The following is a 7,500-nucleotide window of genomic DNA, read 5'->3' on the forward strand; positions in this document are numbered from 1 at the left end:
CCAAACCTGCTTAGCTTCCGAGAGCAGACGAGATCGGGCATAGCCAGGTTGGTATGGCCGTAAGCGAAGACTGCTGCAAAGAGAGGGCTATTTAAAGACCAGCCCATCTAATCACCAGTACATTATATAAGTAGGAAAGAAAACCCAAAAGCTTAAAGCACCTGGTATTCCTAGGCAGTCTCTCATCCAAGTACTAAACCAGACCTAAACCTGCTAAGATTCAGATATCGGGCATTGACTTTTTTTTTTTTTGCAAGATTATTATATAAATCGTGAAATTTCCAAAAAGTTTAAAGCACCTGGTATTCCCAGGCAGTCTCCCATCCATGTAACTAACCAGGCCCAAAACCTGCTAATATTCAGAGATCGGGCATTGACTCTAATTTTTTGGCTAAATTATTATATACCAAAGTGAAAAGTTTCAAAAAAGCTTAAAGCACCTGGTATTCCTAAGGCAGTCTCTCATCCAAGTACTAACCAGACCTAAACCTGGTAAGATTCAGAGATCGGGCATTGACTCTTTTTTTTTTTTTTTTTGCAAAGATTATTATATAAATCGTGAAATTTTCCAAAAAAGTTTAAAGCACCTGGTATTCCCAGGCAGTCTCCAAACCATGTACTAACCAGGCCCAAACCTGCTAATATTCAGAGATCGGGCATTGACTCTATTTTTTGGAAAATTATTATATACTAAGTGAAAAGTTTCCAAAAAGCTTACAGCACCTGGTATTCCAGGCGGTCCTCCATCCAAGTACTAACCAGGCCCAAACCTGCTTAGCTTTCCGAGAGCAGACAAGATCGGGCATAGCCAGGTTGGTATGGCCGTAAGCGAAGACTGCTGCAAAGAGAGGGCTATTTAAAGACCAGCCCATCTAATCACCAGTACATTATATAAGTAGGAAAGAAAACCCAAAAGCTTAAAGCACCTGGTATTCCTAGGCAGTCTCTCATCCAAGTACTAACCAGACCTAAACCTGCTAAGATTCAGATATCGGGCATTGACTTTTTTTTTTTTTTTTTTTTTTTGCAGATTATTATATAAATCGTGAAATTTCCCAAAAAGGTTTAAAGAACCTGGTATTCCCAGGCAGTCTCCAAACCATGTACTAACCAGGCCCAAACCTGCTAATATTCAGAGATCAGGGCATTGAGTCTATTTTTTGGCAAAATTATTATATACTAAGTGAAAAGTTTCCAAAAAGCTTACAGCACCTGGTATTCCCAGGCGGTCTCCCATCCAAGTACTAACCAGGCCCAAACCTGCTTAGCTTCCGAGAGCAGACGAGATCGGGCATAGCCAGGTTGGTATGGCCGTAAGCGAAGACTGCTGCAAAGAGAGGGCTATTTAAAGACCAGCCCATCTAATCACCAGTATATTATATAAGTAGCAAGAAAACCCAAAAGCTTAAAGCACCTGGTATTCCTAGGCAGTCTCTCATCCAAGTACTAACCAGACCTAAACCTGCTAAGATTCAGATATCGGGCATTGACTTTTTTTTTTTTTTTGCAAGATTATTATATAAATCGTGAAATTTTCCAAAAAGTTTAAAGCACCTGGTATTCCCAGGCAGTCTCCAATCCATGTACTAACCAGGGCCCAAACCTGCTAATATTCAGAGATCGGGCATTGACTCTATTTTTTGGCTAAATTATTATATACAAAGTGAAAAGTTTCAAAAAAGCTTAAAGCACCTGGTATTCCTAGGCAGTCTCTCATCCAAGTACTAACCAGACCTAAACCTGGTAAGATTCAGAGATCGGGCATTGACTCATTTTTTTTTTTTTTTTTTTTTGCAAGATTATTATATAAATCGTGAAAATTTCCAAAAAGTTTAAAGCACCTGGTATTCCAGGCAGTCTCCCATCCATGTACTAACCAGGCCCAAACCTGCTAATATTCAGAGATCGGGCATTGACTCTATTTTTTGGCTAAATTATTATATACAAAGTGAAAAGTTCAAAAAAGCTTAAAGCACCTGGTATTCCTAGGCAGTCTCTCATCCAAGTACTAACCAGACCTAAACCTGGTAAGATTCAGAGATCGGGCCATTGACTCTTTTTTTTTTTTTTTTTTTTTTTGCAAGATTATTATATAAATCGTGAAATTTTCCAAAAAGTTTAAAAGCACCTGGTATTCCCAGGCAGTCTCCAAACCATGTACTAACCAGGCCCAAACCTGCTAATATTCAGAGATCGGGCATTGACTCTATTTTTTGGCAAAATTATTAATATACTAAGTGAAAAGTTCCAAAAAGCTTACAGCACCTGGTATTCCCAGGCGGTCTCCCATCCAAGTACTAACCAGGCCCAAACCTGCTTAGCTTCCGAGAGCAGACGAGATCGGGCATAGCCAGGTTGGTATGGCCGTAAGCGAAGACTGCTGCAAAGAGAGGGCTATTTAAAGACCAGCCCATCTAATCACCAGTACATTATATAAGTAGGAAAGAAAACCCAAAAGCTTAAAGCACCTGGTATTCCTAGGCAGTCTCTCATCCAAGTACTAACCAGACCTAAACCTGCTAAGATTCAGATATCGGGCATTGACTTTTTTTTTTTTTTTTTTTTTGCAAGATTATTATATAAATCGTGAAATTTTCCAAAAAGTTTAAAGCACCTGGTATTCCCAGGCAGTCTCCAAACCATGTACTAACCAGGCCCAAACCTGCTAATATTCAGAGATCGGGCATTGACTCTATTTTTTGGCAAAATTATTATATACTAAGTGAAAAGTTTCCAAAAAGCTTACAGCACCTGGTATTCCCAGGCGGTCTCCCATCCAAGTACTAACCAGGCCCAAACCTGCTTAGCTTCCGAGAGCAGACGAGATCGGGCATAGCCAGGTTGGTATGGCCGTAAGCGAAGACTGCTGCAAAGAGAGGGCTATTTAAAGACCAGCCCATCTAATCGCCAGTACATTATATAAGTAGGAAAGAAAACCCAAAAGCTTAAAGCACCTGGTATTCCTAGGCAGTCTCTCATCCAAGTACTAACCAGACCTAAACCTGCTAAGATTCAGATATCGGGCATTGACTTTTTTTTTTTTTTTTTTTTGCAAGATTATTATATAAATCGTGAAATTTTCCAAAAAGTTTAAAGCACCTGGTATTCCCAGGCAGTCTCCAAACCATGTACTAACCAGGCCCAAACCTGCTAATATTCAGAGATCGGGCATTGACTCTATTTTTTGGCAAAATTATTATATACTAAGTGAAAAGTTTCCAAAAAGCTTACAGCACCTGGTATTCCCAGGCGGTCTCCCATCCAAGTACTAACCAGGCCCAAACCTGCTTAGCTTCCGAGAGCAGACGAGATCGGGCATAGCCAGGTTGGTATGGCCGTAAGCGAAGACTGCTGCAAAGAGAGGGCTATTTAAAGACCAGCCCATCTAATCACCAGTACATTATATAAGTAGGAAAGAAAACCCAAAAGCTTAAAGCACCTGGTATTCCTAGGCAGTCTCTCATCCAAGTACTAACCAGACCTAAACCTGCTAAGATTCAGATATCGGGCATTGACTTTTTTTTTTTTTTTTGCAAGATTATTATATAAATCGTGAAATTTTCCAAAAAGTTTAAAGCACCTGGTATTCCCAGGCAGTCTCCATCCATGTACTAACCAGGCCCAAACCTGCTAATATTCAGAGATCGGGCATTGACTCTATTTTTTGGCAAAATTATTATATACAAAGTGAAAAGTTTCAAAAAAGCTTAAAGCACCTGGTATTCCTAGGCAGTCTCTCATCCAAGTACTAACCAGACCTAAACCTGGTAAGATTCAGAGATCGGGCATTGACTCTTTTTTTTTTTTTTTTTTTTGCAAGATTATTATATAAATCGTGAAATTTCCAAAAAGTTTAAAGCACCTGGTATTCCCAGGCAGTCTCCCATCCATGTACTAACCAGGCCCAAACCTGCTAATATTCAGAGATCGGGCATTGACTCTATTTTTTGGCTAAATTATTATATACAAAGTGAAAAGTTTCAAAAAAGCTTAAAGCACCTGGTATTCCTAGGCAGTCTCTCATCCAAGTACTAACCAGACCTAAACCTGCTAAGATTCAGAGATCGGGCATTGACTCTTTTTTTTTTTTTTTTTTTGCAAGATTATTATATAAATCGTGAAATTTTCCAAAAAGTTTAAAGCACCTGGTATTCCCAGGCAGTCTCCAAACCATGTACTAACCAGGCCCAAACCTGCTAATATTCAGAGATCGGGCATTGACTCTATTTTTTGGCAAAATTATTATATACTAAGTGAAAAGTTTCCAAAAAGCTTACAGCACCTGGTATTCCCAGGCGGTCTCCCATCCAAGTACTAACCAGGCCCAAACCTGCTTAGCTTCCGAGAGCAGACGAGATCGGGCATAGCCAGGTTGGTATGGCCGTAAGCGAAGACTGCTGCAAAGAGAGGGCTATTTAAAGACCAGCCCATCTAATCACCAGTACATTATATAAGTAGGAAAGAAAACCCAAAAGCTTAAAGCACCTGGTATTCCTAGGCAGTCTCTCATCCAAGTACTAACCAGACCTAAACCTGCTAAGATTCAGATATCGGGCATTGACTTTTTTTTTTTTTTTTTGCAAGATTATTATATAAATCGTGAAATTTTCCAAAAAGTTTAAAGCACCTGGTATTCCCAGGCAGTCTCCAATCCATGTACTAACCAGGCCCAAACCTGCTAATATTCAGAGATCGGGCATTGACTCTATTTTTTGGCAAAATTATTATATACAAAGTGAAAAGTTTCAAAAAAAGCTTAAAGCACCTGGTATTCCTAGGCAGTCTCTCATCCAAGTACTAACCAGACCTAAACCTGGTAAGATTCAGAGATCGGGCATTGACTCTTTTTTTTTTTTTTTTTTTTTTTTGCAAGATTATTATTATAAATCGTGAAATTTTCCAAAAAGTTTAAAGCACCTGGTATTCCCAGGCAGTCTCCTATCCATGTACTAACCAGGCCCAAACCTGCTAATATTCAGAGATCGGGCATTGACTCTATTTTTTGGCTAAATTATTATATACAAAGTGAAAAGTTTCAAAAAAGCTTAAAGCACCTGGTATTCTAGCAGTCTCTCATCCAAGTACTAACCAGACCTAAACCTGGTAAGATTCAGAGATCGGGCATTGACTCTTTTTTTTTTTTTTTTTTTTGCAAGATTGTTATATAAATCGTGAAAATTTCCAAAAAGTTTAAAGCACCTGGTATTCCCAGGCAGTCTCCCATCCATGTACTAACCAGGCCCAAACCTTGCTAATATTCAGAGATCGGGCATTGACTCTATTTTTTGGCTAAATTATTATATACAAAGTGAAAAGTTTCAAAAAAGCTTAAAGCACCTGGTATTCCTAGGCAGTCTCTCATCCAAGTACTAACCAGACCTAAACCTGCTAAGATTCAGATATCGGGCATTGACTTTTTTTTTTTTTTTTTTTTTTTGCAAGATTATTATATAAATCGTGAAATTTTCCAAAAAGTTTAAAGCACCTGGTATTCCCAGGCAGTCTCCAAACCATGTACTTAACCAGGCCCAAACCTGCTAATATTCAGAGATCGGGCATTGACTCTATTTTTTGGCAAAATTATTATATACTAAGTGAAAAGTTTCCAAAAAGCTTACAGCACCTGGTATTCCCAGGCGGTCTCCCATCCAAGTACTAACCAGGCCCAAACCTTGCTTTAGCTTCCGAGAGCAGACGAGATCGGGCATAGCCAGGTTGGTATGGCCGTAAGCGAAGACTGCTGCAAAGAGAGGGCTATTTAAAGACCAGCCCATCTAATCACCAGTACATTATATAAGTAGGAAAGAAAACCCAAAAGCTTAAAGCACCTGGTATTCCTAGGCAGTCTCTCATCCAAGTACTAACCAGACCTAAACCTGCTAAGATTCAGATATCGGGCATTGACTTTTTTTTTTTTTTTTTGCAAGATTATTATATAAATCGTGAAATTTTCCAAAAAGTTTAAAGCACCTGGTATTCCCAGGCAGTCTCCTATCCATGTACTAACCAGGCCCAAACCTGCTAATATTCAGAGATCGGGCATTGACTCTATTTTTTGGCTAAATATTATATACAAAGTGAAAAGTTTCAAAAAGCTTAAAGCACCTGGTATTCCTAGGCAGTCTCTCATCCAAGTACTAACCAGACCTAAACCTGGTAAGATTCAGAGATCGGGCATTGACTCTTTTTTTTTTTTTTTTTTTTTGCAAGATTATTATATAAATCGTGAAATTTTCCAAAAAGTTTAAAGCACCTGGTATTCCCAGGCAGTCTCCCAACCATGTACTAACCAGGCCCAAACCTGCTAATATTCAGAGATCGGGCATTGACTCTATTTTTTGGCAAAATTATTATATACTAAGTGAAAAGTTTCCAAAAAGCTTACAGCACCTGGTATTCCCAGGCGGTCTCCCATCCAAGTACTAACCAGGCCCAAACCTGCTTAGCTTCCGAGAGCAGACGAGATCGGGCATAGCCAGGTTGGTATGGCCGTAAGCGAAGACTGCTGCAAAGAGAGGGCTATTTAAAGACCAGCCCATCTAATCACCAGTACATTATATAAGTAGGAAAGAAAACCCAAAAGCTTAAAGCACCTGGTATTCCTAGGCAGTCTCTCATCCAAGTACTAACCAGACCTAAACCTGCTAAGATTCAGATATCGGGCATTGACTTTTTTTTTTTTTTTTTTTGCAAGATTATTATATAAATCGTGAAATTTTCCAAAAAGTTTAAAGCACCTGGTATTCCCAGGCAGTCTCCAAACCATGTACTAACCAGGCCCAAACCTGCTAATATTCAGAGATCGGGCATTGACTCTTTTTTTGGCAAAAATTATTATATACTAAGTGAAAAGTTCCAAAAAGCTTACAGCACCTGGTATTCCCAGGCGGTCTCCCATCCAAGTACTAACCAGGCCCAAACCTGCTTAGCTTCCGAGAGCAGACGAGATCGGGCATAGCCAGGTTGGTATGGCTGTAAGCGGAAGACTTGCTGCAAAGAGAGGGCTATTTTAAAGACCATCCCATCTAAATCGCCAGTACATTATATAAGTAGGAAAGAAAACCCAAAAGCTTAAAGCACCTGGTATTCCTAGGCAGTCTCTCATCCAAGTACTTAACCAGACCTAAACCTGCTAAGATTCAGATATCGGGCATTGACTTTTTTTTTTTTTTTTTTTTTTTTTTTGGCAAGATTATTATATAAATCGTGAAATTTTCCAAAAAGTTTAAAGCACCTGGTATTCCCAGGCAGTCTCCAAACCATGTACTAACCAGGCCCAAACCTGCTAATATTCAGAGATCGGGCATTGACTCTATTTTTTGGCAAAATTATTATATACTAAGTGAAAAGTTTCCAAAAAGCTTACAGCACCTGGTATTCCCAGGCGGTCTCCCATCCAAGTACTAACCAGGCCCAAACCTGCTTAGCTTCCGAGAGCAGACGAGATCGGGCATAGCCAGGTTGGTATGGCCGTAAGCGAAGACTGCTGCAAAGAGAGGG

At 39.5% G+C, this 7,500-nt stretch overlaps 10 non-coding genes and 1 pseudogene across 10 annotated transcripts in view; all 11 read right to left on the reverse strand.

The window, feature by feature from the left end:
* Window positions 1–65, reverse strand: part of LOC113085939 (5S ribosomal RNA) — a 119-nt gene extending 54 nt beyond the window's left edge. Inside the window, exon 1 of the ribosomal RNA XR_003284541.1 lies at window positions 1–65. This exon is cut by the window's left edge and continues 54 nt beyond it. This is a non-coding gene — a ribosomal RNA (5S ribosomal RNA).
* A 646-nt stretch (window positions 66–711) lies between these two features.
* On the reverse strand, window positions 712–830 carry LOC113085915 (uncharacterized; annotated as a pseudogene).
* Window positions 831–1,200: 370 nt separating this feature from the next.
* LOC113085941 (5S ribosomal RNA) lies at window positions 1,201–1,319 on the reverse strand. Its single transcript, XR_003284542.1, has one exon. It is a non-coding gene; the product is annotated as a 5S ribosomal RNA (ribosomal RNA).
* Window positions 1,320–2,253: 934 nt separating this feature from the next.
* LOC113085942 (5S ribosomal RNA) lies at window positions 2,254–2,372 on the reverse strand. Its single transcript, XR_003284543.1, has one exon. It is a non-coding gene; the product is annotated as a 5S ribosomal RNA (ribosomal RNA).
* Window positions 2,373–2,739: 367 nt separating this feature from the next.
* On the reverse strand, window positions 2,740–2,858 carry LOC113085943 (5S ribosomal RNA). Its single transcript, XR_003284544.1, has one exon. It is a non-coding gene; the product is annotated as a 5S ribosomal RNA (ribosomal RNA).
* Window positions 2,859–3,224: 366 nt separating this feature from the next.
* On the reverse strand, window positions 3,225–3,343 carry LOC113085944 (5S ribosomal RNA). The gene has a single exon (XR_003284545.1). It is a non-coding gene; the product is annotated as a 5S ribosomal RNA (ribosomal RNA).
* A 927-nt stretch (window positions 3,344–4,270) lies between these two features.
* LOC113085945 (5S ribosomal RNA) lies at window positions 4,271–4,389 on the reverse strand. Its single transcript, XR_003284546.1, has one exon. It is a non-coding gene; the product is annotated as a 5S ribosomal RNA (ribosomal RNA).
* A 1,222-nt stretch (window positions 4,390–5,611) lies between these two features.
* Window positions 5,612–5,732, reverse strand: LOC113085908 (5S ribosomal RNA). Its single transcript, XR_003284519.1, has one exon. It is a non-coding gene; the product is annotated as a 5S ribosomal RNA (ribosomal RNA).
* Window positions 5,733–6,378: 646 nt separating this feature from the next.
* On the reverse strand, window positions 6,379–6,497 carry LOC113085946 (5S ribosomal RNA). The gene has a single exon (XR_003284547.1). It is a non-coding gene; the product is annotated as a 5S ribosomal RNA (ribosomal RNA).
* Window positions 6,498–6,861: 364 nt separating this feature from the next.
* Window positions 6,862–6,980, reverse strand: LOC113085960 (5S ribosomal RNA). The gene has a single exon (XR_003284560.1). It is a non-coding gene; the product is annotated as a 5S ribosomal RNA (ribosomal RNA).
* A 379-nt stretch (window positions 6,981–7,359) lies between these two features.
* Window positions 7,360–7,478, reverse strand: LOC113085947 (5S ribosomal RNA). The gene has a single exon (XR_003284548.1). It is a non-coding gene; the product is annotated as a 5S ribosomal RNA (ribosomal RNA).
* Between the last annotated feature and the right edge of the window lie 22 nt (window positions 7,479–7,500).

This window comes from Carassius auratus, unplaced genomic scaffold (assembly GCF_003368295.1).
Source record: "Carassius auratus strain Wakin unplaced genomic scaffold, ASM336829v1 scaf_tig00042575, whole genome shotgun sequence".
Classification (NCBI taxonomy): domain Eukaryota; kingdom Metazoa; phylum Chordata; class Actinopteri; order Cypriniformes; family Cyprinidae; genus Carassius; species Carassius auratus.